Source organism: Larus michahellis, chromosome 6 (genome assembly GCF_964199755.1).
Source record: "Larus michahellis chromosome 6, bLarMic1.1, whole genome shotgun sequence".
In the NCBI taxonomy this organism is placed as follows: domain Eukaryota; kingdom Metazoa; phylum Chordata; class Aves; order Charadriiformes; family Laridae; genus Larus; species Larus michahellis.
The window spans coordinates 40,779,209-40,794,935 of record NC_133901.1 but is presented as its reverse complement, the minus strand read 5'-3'; the positions used below and the strand labels follow the sequence as shown (position 1 = coordinate 40,794,935).

The 15,727-nt window shown below is 38.4% G+C and overlaps 1 protein-coding gene across 5 annotated transcripts in view; it reads right to left on the bottom strand.

Moving 5' to 3' along the window:
- FAM13C (family with sequence similarity 13 member C) overlaps nt 1-15,727 on the bottom strand; it is a 133,532-nt gene that overhangs the window by 82,521 nt on the left and 35,284 nt on the right. The window lies entirely within an intron of this gene.

Genomic DNA, 15,727 nt, shown 5'->3' with positions numbered 1-15,727 from the left:
TAGGAAAACTACACACCCGAGGGTCTCATTCTGCACCATTTTCTGTATTCTCTGAATATAATGGAAAAAAAGAGAAGACTGGACAGCTTTTGGTTGTCAAGATCATGCTCATGGTGTAAATTGATATACTGATCTCTGGAGGGGTTAAAACAGTGCCTAAGGTGTGAAGTTGCAGTTGTTCTTATTGGAATTTGAACGTCAGCTAACCACAATAATGTTAACAGTACTAGAAAAGATGCTACAGTAAAATATGTCTTGAGCAATTAAACAAGTATTTACGGCTTCACTGAAAGCTGAAACATTATCTCCACCTTAACATACAGAAGAAAAAGCTGGACATATGTAGAACGTACTGATATATATCTAAATACTGAAATTTACCATAAGGAACAATGGTATAACAAATGCCAGAACTGATCAATGTTCAGAAATGTCATCTCTCAAATTATGCAAAAAAGACAACGGAACCGCCTTACCCCTTAATGAAGCCGTTCCTTCCTTGTCAGCAGGAACATGGGAAAGAGTCTCTCTGCCAAAAAGTTTTTGCCTGACAAGCAAGATTTAACAACACAAAGAGCACACAAAACACGAAGCGCAAGATAGACATAGTGGATAAATCTATCCTTATGCTCTATGTCACAATATGAAAGGGAGACTGTAGAAGGAGCCCAAAGCTCTCCCATAGTCAAAAAGAAAGCTTTAGTTGAATTTTGGATCATCTGGTTATTGAGTAACAAAAAAAGCCTTCTTCTCAAGAGAAATTAAATTTTTCCTGAACATCCTCATTTGAAGCAGAGACGGGGAAGAGCCCCAAGCTTAGATGCCTGTGCTAACCAGGTAGGTAAGGTAGCATTCTAAATGACAGAAAACAGCATAGGCACCAAATGGAATCTCAAATATCTATCCTAAAATTAAGCAAAAACGTCAGCCTTCTCATCAAAACTTATTTATATAGCTGTGGATATTGTATAGCTAGAAGTATTCACTTTAAGATAAGCATGAGTATCTCAGTCTGATGAACAGCCAATAAAGGAGCTAATAATCATTTTGCCAATTTAAAATTGAACTGGGAGAGGTTTCTGCTAATAAAATATACCACATAAAAGTAATTATCTTTCTACAAAAGAAACCTTGCCACCCTCTCGAGTGTTGTCAGGATGCTGCTTTTGAATTTAATATTAGCTTTATGAAGCAGAGTAAATTATGTTACTGGTACATGTTTGGCTTCTCACTCAATTGAAATGACAATATTTTTAGTCTCACACAAAAAAATTTTACAGAAAAGTAGAAAAACTAAACATAAAGGTTTATAATTTGGCTATTTTCAAGTATTTCTAGCATAACTTTCCTGGGAACATGCAACCACATCTGCTGTGGTCACTGCTGCAACTGTAATACAGCGCGTAGATAAAGACAAGTTCATTTTAAACTTGTTAGCTCAACTACAGGCACTTCTTACTTTGCCGTAGTGAGGCCACAGCTCAGCATGGGCTCCTTTTCTGAGGATTTCATCAGCTCCTAACTTGATTTTTATAACTTACATGTGTTTCTACAGCCACACTGATGTTACTTCAGCTAACTTGAGTCAGCTAATCCAAAATTGTTCTTTTACCTATACAACGATTTCAGCTACCAGACTGCAGGAGACAAGTAGACATATAGAACAGAAACCTTTAGAACAAAAATCTCATGTAAATCAACCCACTGATGCACTCCGTAAATATATAATAAAATAAATGCTTTACTGCTTTTAAAGTGTATTTGAAAATTAAGCTTTTTTTGGCATCAATCTGAGCAAACACATTCAAAAAAGACTGAAAGGGACAGACAAGTTATTTCAAAGAGAGAGAATTAAGTGGGATGTTGATGTAACATTTGTAAGAAACCCGTATTTTCTTGGTGACCACTTCATAATATTTTCATTAACCTGCCTCACACCTTTCAGCTCCATTGAAGGGAGATTAAACAAACTGTCCGTCACATATTAAATTGCAGGACAAGGGTGCCTCCTCCCATCCTGGAGGTTGTATGCTTGCCACACCTCTGGTTCATGCAACCCTTCCTTGACTACATCACAGCCTTGGCAGGAGCAAGGTGTAAATTTACCCCCTACCTGGCAGCCCAAAGGTATGTAAGAGCACCACTGCAAAACTACAATGTATTTTCTCTAGGATTTCGTGACACCTGAGACTGTATGCTTTAGATGGATATTATCCAGGAGCCCACCCACACTGTATTTGCACCATCTGCTTTCCCAGCTTAGCAGTATTACACTTTTACAAGTTTCATAAAATCTTCTATGGTCTTTCCAGGTGCTCATATGTGACCAGGCTGAGGGCTTAAAATATGCAAAAAAAAAAAAAAATCCAGAAAATTTTCCAATTTACCATTTTAATTATATACAGCTTATTTAAAACCCTGTTACCACCTTTCAGGGCAGTCCTTGCTTTTCTGAACAGATCTCTTAAAATAAAACACCGAAGGAAAACAAGATACCATGATGCAAACCATTCCCACTAGATGCTATGGTCTATGAAGTGGTACAGTTGTTCAACAGATGAGAAAATGGAAATACATTTTATACAAAATTGTGATTTTGAAGAAAAAAAACCCAAACAAACCCCTAAATTTTCTGCATCACAGAATTAAGAAAAAATAAAATATACAGAATTCAAAACACTACTGGGAGGTAGAAGGGCATTCTAGCTACTGCCCTGAAAACCTCTGTCAATTTGCTTCTCTTCAGGGTAAATGGTGAAGGAGTCATTGATTTGATTTTCTTAAGGGGGGAACATGGAAAAAAAAAATGCAACACTTTGGCACATTGAGGGTTTTACTGGAAAATATTTATCCATGAGAAAACATCTGCAGCATGCAGTTTTAATGAGATTCTGTATCTGTGTTGCTACATTACATTTTTAATCTGCAAATGGTAAAGGATGAAAGCTGAATTGTAAGGGCTTAGCTAAAACTTTTTCTAAGATTTTTTTTGGTGAAGGAAGAATCCATAGCCATAAGACAGCAAAAATAAAACTACGGTCTGAAATTCAGTCAGGATATTGTGTTTCCCATTACCAGTTTTGTAGTCTCTAGAGCAAACATGTTGGAAATATAAGCAGCAGACTTCTCTGAGCTTTCTCTGAAAGACAGCTAGCATTTTCATGCTGAATCTAAGACCCAAGATTGTATCATGTATTTTTTGCTTCATAGAACTGTCAAGATGAAAAAATATCTAACACATTTGTTCATTTGTGCTCACATTAAAAGAGTAAATGATCCACCGATTTCCCTTCTTACAGTTATAAAAATATTTTGCAAAGTCATCAAACAAGTCAAATTAGATATCACAATTGATTTAAATACAACATTTCATCAATGTGATTGAAGACTTGCCTGCTTTCAATGTAATCAGCCATCTTTTCCTTTTAATATTTGAAGTCTTCCACCTGCAGGCTGGCTGTTAGCTTTAGTGCTTTGCACAGAAAGAGTCAAAAGAACTGATAAATAGAAAATACCATCCATTTTTACCAGCCAACAGAAACATCAGAGGTGACATGCAAAGCTAGCCAACATGAAGTAGCTCAGCATGAATTTTCCATTAACTCAGGAATATGCTATTTGTATGGAAAACTACTGAAATTCAAATCTAGGAAGAAAAATGCTGCTGCTGACATATCCATTTCGACATATTACAACAAAACCAAAACAGAAATTCAGAGAGTTTGCTCTTATGAAGGTTATAGTGTGAAGTAGTAGGAAGGATACTGAATTGGGTTTTCTTTTTGTTTTGTTTTGTTGTTTTTTTTTAAAGAGGTTATTCCTTTTGAAGCGATGGCTATAGGACATGGAAAACAAATAATCATTGTTTTAAGAGATACTGAATTTCACTATATCCCCGTATTACTTGGAAAAATTTCATATGTAACATATATGACACAAAAATGCCAAAACTTTGAAAAGCCCTGAATGAAAACGGAAAATACTTTGGAAAAGTAGGTGGCAAATGAGTGTCAGTGTTTCATACAAAAATAATCAATATCAGAGAAAATAATAAGCAGTCACTGAACAAAATAACAACCTTAACTACTACATTGCAAATTGTCCAAGGTATATTACCCAAACATTCACGCACAAACCTGCCCGAGCCAGGTGTAACAGCTGGATGAGTTATACAGCCCACTGCATTGGATTGCAGCATTAACACAAAGTTAGCAACCCTCTACTAAGTCAGTATATCACCTGGAAAAAAGGATGAAAGTGGCATTCACTATTGACAATTTGCGCACGGTCTGAGAAAGAAATGAAACACAGTTACTTTTAAAAGGATGAGAACAAAATAGCTAACATATGCATTGGCATAAAGTCAAAACTCTACTTCAGTTTGCGAAGGGCCTTAATAAAACTCACATGGTACTCCTGCAGTTGCCCTGCCTGTGCAGTACTACTGCCCTTGGGCACAGAGACTTCATGAGCAGGAAGCTTACGAGACCAAATACAGGCCCCAAAACACTACTAGGTGTTAAACCAAACCCCAACTCCAGACATTAGGGAATATTTTTGAAATCCCAAGGCGGTGTCCCTAAGCAGCGCTGGCTTTTGGTGCTGACCACCACAGCGCTACCCAACACAGCACACTTCCAGCATAAGCCAGAGCATGGCCGTGAGCTCGGTGCATCTCCTGCCCTGATCACAAGGCCTGAACTCATTTCAGATCCAGGGGCCTGAATACACCACCCACATATCCAGTATCTTCATTAGCCCAACCTTGCTCAATGAGACAAGTACATGTGCCACTTATAGGTCTGCAGTCCGTCAAAGCAGAAAACTGAAAACTTCCGGAATACCCCTTCCTTCTGTAGAACAGTAACAAGTGCTGCACCAAAAATTAGGGAAGATAAAATTTATTTTCCTTTCTTTCCCCAGCAGTTGGAGGTTTCCTCTAAAAGACTGCATACAAACCAGGATCAGGCTTTCCTTTCTCAGTAATAATGCGGCTTAAGAAAAGACCAATGACTACAAACATTTTCAGAATCCAAGCAGTGCACAAAATTGCACCTCAAAACCAAAATGAAATCTTTTTCCTGTTGCCAAAGGCCTCATACTGGAAAGGATATCTAGGAATATATTAGTCCATCACTGCAGGTCTATGCTGGTGTAACTTCATGTAATAACAAGCTCTAACTGGAGTAACACAGGCATGACTCAGATGTTAGATGGTATCTAACTATACAGTTACTAATGAATTTCTGACATTGGCCATACATAGGAAAAGTTTCACAGCCACCTAAAACATCAGCTGTAGTACTTGTAAAACATTTTTCCTCTAGCAAAGAGGTGGCTAGAAGATTTTTCATTCTAAACTCAATGAAGTCTCACGAAAACATCCCATACCATCAGAAAGGGAACACTTTGCAGAGAAAAGTCTTAAGAAAATTTTGTCTTAAGAAAAATTTTTAACAATAAATCTTTTTGGATTAAGAACTCTGGTATAATGTCTCAACAGAATGACCCAGAGTGATCTGAAAATAAAAAATTTTGTGGAGAGACAGTAAAAAAACCAGTCTCTCATGAATAAGTCAAACTCTTGGAGATCTAAGAATTAACTACAAGACAGCGAAACAATTTCTGTCTTGAGAAGGAATATTGAAGCCCAACAGAGGAAGAAGTAGTTACATTTTTTAAATCTAAAGCAGGAGCGTCTGGATGGCACTCTTAGTCACATGATTTAATTTTAGGTAGTCCTGCAAGGAGCAGGGAGTTGGACTCGATGATCTGTATGGGTCCCTTCCAACTTGAGACATTCTATGATTAAAGAACTGGGATAGGACATAGAAGAAGTTTATTACCACCAGTGCTGCCTAAAAGAAAAAAATGTTTCCTTAAGAAAACTTCGCGACCTTCTTTAGCTGTTTCCTTTAGACACCACACACTGCTGCACAACGGACACATATCAGAGTTTCCCTAGGGCACCTGGAAAGGTTGGTAGTGCAACACTGATCCAGAGTGCAGAGAATCAGCACCCCAGGGTACCAAGGAGGAGTATCGGAAGTCTAGGTGAATTACAGACAACCTAAAGAGACCAAAACTGGAAGCCTCTGCACACCCAAGGACCTGGCGAGGGGCAAGGGTCAAGCGTGAGTGCTACACATAGTTGTGCCAGGGACATTAATCCTTTACTCAACACCAAAAGATGTAAATGCATATCACAACCCAAGCCCTCTTGTTTTGCCCGCAGCTATGCCATCTGCACAGAAGTCTTACAGCATGGATCATCCATTGCACAAAACATATATTGAAAGAGGTCCCTTTTTCTCACACCAGGAGTCTGGACTTTTACAAATGCTTTCCCTCATTCCTTCCAGGGAAAAGCCTGGCATGTGACAAGAGGGTATTGGAACACTGACTTAGTAACAAAAGTTCTCTGAGCCTTCTCTGCAGAATAAAAACATTGCCTTCAAACCATCTAAGTGGTAAAAGAAAAAGGTTGCCCCATTAATTAGAAACAGCCTCCACAGCATTCCCCATTGGTTGTATCAAAACATTATAGACTTCATCCTTTTATTTACCCCCAGAAACATTTTGTCATAAATGTTCAGGACTGTGTGGTGAAAAGCAACACTGAATAATATTTTCGTTAGCCACCAAAATTATTTCACTACTTCATAAAGAGCAAAAAATTAATTCAGTTACTTCGTTGAAGTTAACAATAATTGAATCTTCAGATCACAAGAGAGTCAAACATATAGCATTTCAAAGTTGAAGCATTTCAAGTTGAAATATTAGAGCAAATTACTAATTGTTTAATGAAATATAAGGCAAAATCAGAGGCTTTGTATATTGCTAGTGGTTTAGAAGTGCCTTCAAACTCTAGGTTCGGAATATTTCATGAAACCTGACAATTAATTAGTGGGCCTAATGACCCCTCTTTGTCAATCTGAAAGAAATGAACAGGAAAATCTTTTCCGGCCATGTCCATCCTCTCTGGAAATGTTTCGCGATATGTTGCAAAAAATAACTAGCATTTCTGCTCTCCTGTGCAAAGAGGGTTTTTTTTCAGGTTTTTGCGCCGTTACTCTCGACTACTGAATTACCAAACTGAATGGGGAAGTGGACACTGCGGAAGGGACAGCCCCCCTGCAGGAAGACCTGGATAGGCTGGAAGACTGGGCTAACAAGAACCTTATGAAGTTCAACAGGGACAAATGTAAGGTCTTGCTCCTGGGAAAACATCATCCAGGAGTGCAGCACAGACTGGGATCTAGCTGGCTGGCGAGCAGCTCTGTGGAAAGGGACCTGGGGGTCCTGGTGGACAAGCTCGATATGGGTGAACAGTGCGCTGCTGCAGCAAAGAAAGCCAACAGGACGCTGGGTTGCATCAACAAGGGCATCACCAGCAGAGATAAAGAAGTCATTATCCCACTCTACTCAGCACTTGTCAGGCCACACCTGGAATACCGTGTTCAGTTTTGGTCCCCACTATCCAAAAAAGATGTGGACAGGCTGGAGAGGGTCCAGAGAAGGGCCACCAAGATGATCAAAGGACTGGGAAGCCTGACACATGAGGAAAGGCTGAGAGAATTGGGTGTTCGTTCGGCCTTGAGAAAAGAAGGCTTAAGGAGGACCTTATCACCATGTTCCAGTATTTAAAGGGTGGCTGCACAGAAGATGGAGACTCCCAATTTACAAGGGGTCACATGGAAAAGACAAGGCGTAATGGGTACAAGTTACTCCTGGGGAGATTCCAACTGGACATAAGAGGAAAATTTTTCACAATGAGATAAATCGGCCACTGGAATCATCCCCCCAGTGAAGTGGTGGATTCCCCATGTAAGAAAAGCAGGTATTGCTTTTGCAGAGGAGAAAAGCCGTTTCCATCAGAGGTGGCACGACAAGGGAATGACTAAGACAAAGAGGCTCCAGCAAAGGCTTGTAGAACATCTCTTATCACACAGACAAAAGGACAAACTGATTCCTACTGGATTAGTGTCTAGAAGGGTAGTCAAACATTTAACCAGGGCTAATGATATTGAGCAATTTTTTTACCAAAAAGGAAAGAAATAAAATAGTCAGATAATCCCTTTAGGTGTAGCATAAAGAGAAGTAAACAGAGGCAGGACATCTGGGAAGAATTTTAGGCGCTTCGGACAGACTGTGAACCCTGGAGTACCTAACCAGTGGGAAACAGGGGAGGGAAAAATTCGGCCGGGATTAGGAAATAAAAAGGTGTGTTTCAAGAACTGAAAGGGTGCCTACTTGCTAGGTCACACGCTCTTGCAAGAACGTGAATAAAAATGTGCTTCACAGAGGATTCTGCCTGAGCCCATTTCATTCGGATTGGAACTTATTTCTCACACCCAACATTGGACAGTTTTAAGATTCAGCTGGACAAGGTGCTGGGCCATCTTGTCTAGACCGTGCTTTTGCCAAGAAACGTTGGACCAGATGATTCTTGAGGTCCCTTCCAACCTGCTAATCTATGATTCTATGATACTCCAAAATAATTAAAATGAATTAAACAGCTAAATGGCTTGTGGTATCAAAGAAAGCATCAAGGAGTATCAGAGAGATACTTTGAGAAATTCTTTCCCAAACCCACTGAATTTCTTTTCTCAGTAATAAAGCAAAATCTGATCCAGAGTTACATCACGGACCAGTAGCCATGGAAAATAACATTACCACTGTTTATATGATGATTCATATCCTCTAATTTTCAAATTCTCTTGACAGTCCTGCTGTGCCACAAACAGCATTAATGTCACACTAGAAGAAAACCACAGATCTTAAGTGCTGTTTCTGAGAAAGTCAAATTCATAATCTGTTCTTTTCCAGGCTCAGCCATTGTCAAAGATATATCTGCAGGACAGTAACAAAGTCAATGGACAATACAGGTCTTCAATATTTCTCAAAATAACAGACCACATAAAGTGCAAAACATATTTGACCATAAAACTAAAAACAAAACCTAAAATATTCCATATTGACAGTGCTCATTTTATGAAAAAATCTTTGCATACCACCTTTCCCATGCAGTCAGAATCATGAGAAGTGTAAGATGTTGAAGCTAGGGTAGGAAGCTGATAAATTCAATTAGTTGCAGTGTTCTGCTTTTTAACCTTGTTTCAGCAGCAAATAAAATCAGCTCTGAGACACTTTCATACCCTTCCTGTGTGAAGAAAGATTTACTCATTATCTCTCTAAAGCTAAGGAACTGCTCCAAAAGCAGAGCCAGGCTGCATTACCATAGCTGCTTACACTGGCAGGAATGGTGCATAAAGAACCAGGCATTCAGCCTTCCCTCCCCCCTGCTCCTCATGCCTTTGTACTGCCCATTAACACCAGAATGACCCTATCTCTGAAGCCAAGAGCTGGCCCACAGATAGGAATAGTACATGCAAAAAGAGTTGGCTATTTATATATTTCGCATATGCTTTAATTACATTATCACTACAGCACACAACAGCAACATGCTTTATAAAGCACTGACAAATTTTATGGTAATTAGAAAGCCCAATTAGCAATTCTCACACCACAGGCAGATTTTGTTTGATTCAGCAACAGTTGAAGAGAGAAAAATTTAGAAGAAAAAAAGGCTTAAAGGTATTTGAAGTTACAGACAGAGGAATCTACGTCTATAATTTAAAGTATATTTAACATATGTTTGAAATCTGTTCTTCTCAACAAGGGCTCTGACTTGAGAACATGCTTCTTGATTCCATTCTCCTGCATTTTTTCTCTCATTGACATATCTGGCTTATAGTTTCTCTGGAAAAGAATTTTATCCCCTAAGAACAACTATCAAGAGCTAAGAGCAAATGCAATTTTAGCTTAGCAAGTTAAATACCATCATAAAACATTTCTGAATAGAAATACAATCTGGAGTTATACTAGTATAGGTAACACTCAAACAAGTGACAGTTACCAGTTACCTCAAGTTAGGAAAACCCCCCTGTTTTTTTAATACAAAATGGTTCTCTGTGGTGGTTTATACACTTTTCACTCTAAGTATCTACACCCAAAGTGATCCTATTCAGTTCCCAGTCAAGACACATCGCCAGCTGGATCAGAAATGCAGCCCTGTTATTCCAGAGCAGTTTAGAAAGGTGCCCAGATACGCCAGCACTGAAACGTTGCTGTTTGGTATGAGATGGACTGTGTAAATTGGAAGTAAAGCAAGCCCAGCCTCAGACCTGGGAGGAATTCTCCATCTGAATAGGTGAATACTGTCCCTAGTGTAAACTGGACTGACTTCTCTTTTTACATAGACTACCCAAAGCTCTTAAATTAAATAAATTCTATTTTCGTAAGAAATCAATAGGGAAACACTTCATGTAATTCTTTTTCTCCAGCTCCACCCACGCAGCTGATATGACTCACGATCCTCAAAGTTGTTTCAGCTTTCAGGGATATTAGGACTTGCCTCATTCAGTTTACTGTAGTACTAGTTATACCAAGATACAGACAACTGCTTTACAGCTGTAAGAAAAATAAGCTACTTGACAGCAATTAGGGTAAAACTTTGCTGTGGCATAAATTCTGGAAAACTGCTATTTCCTCAGTCTGTCATGCTCCCTGAAGAAAGGGTGAAACGTTAGCAAATTTTAATGCCTGCTTTTAAGGGGAAATGAGGGAAATTCAGTGAATTATACTGGCAGATTAAAATATGGTAACCTAAAGCTTCTGTAGCGTTCTACTGTCAAACCCCGAATGCTGAGAATGAACCCACTGAACTACAATTTACAATGATTGCCAGCAACACTTCCCAACGATTTTGCATGCATGTCAGTTGTTACTGGATTTAATTTTGCTAGAGACTGGATGAGGACTATTCTCTTTCATTTGGAAAACACTCAACATTTCCTTCCCTTTTCTTTTCAATGGTGAAAGTTAAAAATGAAAGCTTGACATTTGGCATAATGCCTACTTAAAAAGAGTAGTCCCATCATTTATGCCTGAGTCCTCATCAAAACTACTTGAAATATTCTCCGCTGCGTACCCTATATCAATACATAGGACTCCAAAGTGCACACACACATGGATGGGGCAGAACTGAGTTGACTCTGCAAAGTGTTTCTCATTGGCTATAATCATTCATGTTGATCTATTAGAGAAGATGTGCCTGCATCTCCTTAGTCCAGATCTATCCCTAAGTGCCTACAGGCATTCTCTTGATCAGCCTGATTGTGTAAACAGAAAGAATTAGTGTTAACAATATTACTGTGGGGAAAAAAAAAAAAGGTAAAAAAGATTAGTGTAAACAGTGGATTAGCAGTAGCAGCAACGAAAACAGGTCTTTCTAAATGGGTCTGAGGGAGCTGAAACAGTGGTAGCACACCACATTACACATTACTCGGGAGTAAGGGTGCACACACACACTATGGGGAAGTACTATTAAGCTGATTTAGCTAAGCTAGTACAACAGGCTGTGTGGATGCACTGTCCCTTAACCACGTTTATTTTGGTTTAATTCATAACAAGGAGGAAAAGTGGGAGAAAAACTAGAGGTACTCTCAAAACCAAAGGAAAAATCATCATGTAGAATTTTACATTACTTTAGCTAATACCAAAGTAAGCCTGTGTACATGAGCATGCATGTGGACAGACATGTAAAACTGGATTTCTTTAAAACTCTCGCCTAGAGAATGTAAAAAGGGTACTTGTGAGACTAAAACAAAGCCAAGAGCATTTGCTGATTAATATGTCTTCATCATTGACCTCACTACCAAGAAAATATCAAAACCAAATTTTTCATTTCCTGTATTCTGTACATGAGAAAAAAAACACCAAAAAATAATTTCTGTGTACTGCAAGAGGCATTGGTATCTCAAGCCTACTACATAGCCACAGATTTCCAAACCTTGGCCAACTTTTCTGAATCAAAGACAAAAAAATTCAGTTTAAAATATAAAGTATGACCAGAAAAAAATCTGATCAGAGAAAAAATACTCTGAAAACTTTTATTACACACTTGCCTTTGCTCGTCAATTTTTCCATCTTTGATCTTCATTATAAATTGTCATTGCATTTGTATATTTTATGAAAAGCATATTAGGAGAGTGAAGGAGGGAAATAAAACATCAGCCTTGTGATCCCTTACTTCAAAACACACTTTATCCGTTTCAAACTTTTCTTTGTAGACTTGCTAGTTTGTTAATCTGTAGACAGTTCCTAACAAAACTTTCTTGATAGGTGGGACAAGGCATGTCAGTGTGATATCGCTAATATTTTATCCTCTAAGCTCTCTTTCAAAAAAGGCAACATATTGGCATTGGGAGGTGTATAATGGAGTTAGGCAGGACAAAAGACCAGTTTCCCATAACAATAACAGTTCTACTTGTGCCTACTAGATTCAACAGCATCACGAACATTCAGACTAGTGACACTACCCTGCTATAGTGTGGTGCCGTGGGGTTCAAGGATAGCTGCAGTTATCCTTGAATCTAGCCCGCAGAGATGGTAAATCTAATTCTATTTAACAATTAGCTTTTACATGAAAAGAAGTAACAACAGAGTCCAAGAGGATGAATCTGCCATAATTGTTACTGAAAGAAAAACATCCTGAGACAGACACTTTTATTTGCCCTTAATAACAAACTTAATTTAAAGGGGTTAAAATTGCCCATTTTAGCATACTGATAGACATCTATCAAACACATTTCTGTGTATCAGATTCCCAAGCTGACAGATTTGCGTATGCAATCAAGCTAAGCCTCTATGAAACAAAACAGAAAATCAGTTAATAGGTATCTTGTGGTAGCACACTGATTTACTTTAAAAGGCCATGACACTAAACCAACCAAATGAAAGACAACTCCTCTTACACAAAATTAAAGTAACAGAAGTTTATCTTGTTAATCAACAGTGTGAGTCATCCTCACTTTTCCATGCCAAAAGGAATTTGATAAGAGTTAAATTATCAGGACAAGTTTTAATTCCATAATAAAAGACCATAGGATAGAAAAAATGCAGTAAGTAGCTGAAAAAGGGAACCATCATCCTGTTTTATCTGAAACTGCTTATATTATAAAAGAAACTAGCAACACCATATAGGCATACTGAACAACAAATAACACATTTAAGGTCAGTGACGGGAAGGCAGGTGCATGGTAATTAGTCTTACTCTCAGTTCAGAGCTAGCCATGAATTTTGGAAAGCTGAAGTAGATTAACTGTCCTTTCCAGTCATGTAATCTCGATAATGCTTTTCTTTACTGATGTATTTACTGAGAAACTGGGTAGCACCTAATTGTGCTTAGTCCTAACAGAAAGGTCATTTTTTGGTAACCAAATACCAAGACCCTGGTTCTGAATCAGTAAGCTTCGCAGTACATCCAGCAGGTTTCTTAATTCCAATACCTATTCCCATCACAGCAGGCTGAGGCTATGGCTATCTCTTCTACATATTTATTTCATAAGTATTTGTCTTTATGTAGTACGTATCTTTTGGGTGGCAGATTGCCACATCTAAGAGCTGGTTTCATAAGGGACTTTCTTGTGGCACTGGATAATTTTTTTAAACCAACAATGTTGCTGAACACAAGTAGTGTCACTGCTTGCTGGAGGTCGGGTTGCTTCATTCAGGTGCTCCGTTCTCTGCTCAGACAAGAACGTGCCATGCTAATTCAAATTAAATGGTCAAATGCTTAGTTCATCTTATTTTGCTAGAAGCAAATTACTATGCGTTTTTGCTCCAGCAGAGTGGCAGTAACAAACAGCTGGGGTTACAGCTTCATAACTGGTACCTTTGAATGGCCTGAGGGTTTGCAAAGTGAGTATTTACCATCAGTGTTTACCTAGTTTTGTTTAAATGAAAGCAAACAGTTGGGGAAGTTCACACCAGCAACTGGCCCACTTGCTTGATTATTATTAAACAAATAATAAAGCACTGCTTCCAAGACAGGCATAGTCAAATTCATTTTCCTGAAAGAATTGCCTTTTGCTGATCTTCATCAGACCTTGGTTGTAAAAGAATGAACACCAGTGAATATTAAGTTCTCTAAGAAATGCAAATCTGGCTGTCCTGAGGAGACATAAATTAGGTTTTAATTTTCTGCAGAAATTTGAGTTAGCAAGACAAAATCATGGCAGACGGATTTACAAAAAAAATATTTGAGCATGAGACGACTTTTTTTTTTAAATCCAACATATGGCACAAACTCGAGATAGAAAACTTGGCTTTAATTTCACTCTGTGTCCAAAGGGATTTTAATTTAAATCTCTGAGAAGAATGCCTTAATTCCAGTAAGGTTGAAGCTGAGCATTTCCAGTCTCCCTGTTTATATGACCCAGTGTTTATAAAATACATTCACAGACACACTTTTTTTTTTTTTACTCTTTTTAAATTTTTTTCATTGCAGATACTGAAATTCAGCTGCTTTATAACCTGGATGAACATCCAAACCATTACTTACCAATTGTGTAAGATAGGAAGGACTTAAATTCAGTGTGATCAGAAAAAAAAAACAATTGCCAGTTGTTCCATTATGACAAAAAATGTAGAAAAAATGCCCAGAATTCATATTATCTCCTGAACTTGATACTGTATCTCAGATCCAGAAATGAGTTAGGACTACACGCAAGTCCTCCACAGACCTAAGCAATCAGTATGATTTAGAAGATACCCTCTCACAGAACAGATGATTATTTCAACAGTGCTTTGTAATTTCTATGGTGATAAAGTCTCAACTTTGGGAGGTACTATCTGCTGGCAAATAAGAGATAGTATCTTTTGAAATCTTCTCCCTTGACTTTTGTCTCCCAAATGATGTATTGTACTCCCCTATTGCTCTAGTAGTATTTGATTAGCTTTTGGGAAATGCCAGCTTGTCTCTGCTTCAATAGCTTTGTCTAAAACCTTGAATTATCTTTCCTAGTTCTCTCAGAAAGCTATTTCCTAACTATTGTGGTTTATTAATCTGCTGTATTTCTGGCAAAGCTAGCAGAATATTAAGTGGGATACTTCAGCAGTGTCTGGCATTACAAAATATCTGGGAAATACTTGAAGTTGCCCTGAACCATAATATCTTTTCCTTGTCTTTTGCACTGCAGAGCACAATAAACTTGGCCTCCGTTACAGTGTTTCAGTGAAATCTCAGAACAAAACACACAAAATGTAAAAGACTGGGACGTGTACCATGATTTTCCAGTGGCTATTAGCTTAGTCCATGAATTTCTACTCCAAAATGCAAATAGGGGTGGGAGCGGATTACTGTATTTTTAAGCCTTATGGGTAAAAATAGTCCCTTAAAAAAGTTTTTGGCTAAGCTATGCTCCTGTGGTCAGACAAGTCAAATGCTGGAGAAATTATGCAAGGAAATCTAGAATTGGGGCATAACATAATACTGTTTGTTTACATAAATGCAAGTGACATAAATGTCAAATTTTTCTGACAGAAACACAGCAAAGGATTTCAACTTTGTTTAGACATCAGTTTTTCTCTCTCCAGAAAATTTAGCCATCTGCATAAAGCACCGTCGTTGCACACCCCAACCCTCTCCAAAAAGAAGCTTTGAAGATGCTGACTTCACTGCCAGCCCCCTCCCCTTCCCAGGAGTGAGCACACACAGTTATTGATATATTTTACTCTGATTGTAGCCCAGCCTACTGGTGCACTGCCACACCAGTGCAAGCCCATGAAACACTTCCTGAAACTAGGCACTTCATCCTTGCAGCTTAGGAAATACCAACATGTCACCCATGATATAAGCAGAATAGAAAATTAGAGGAATACT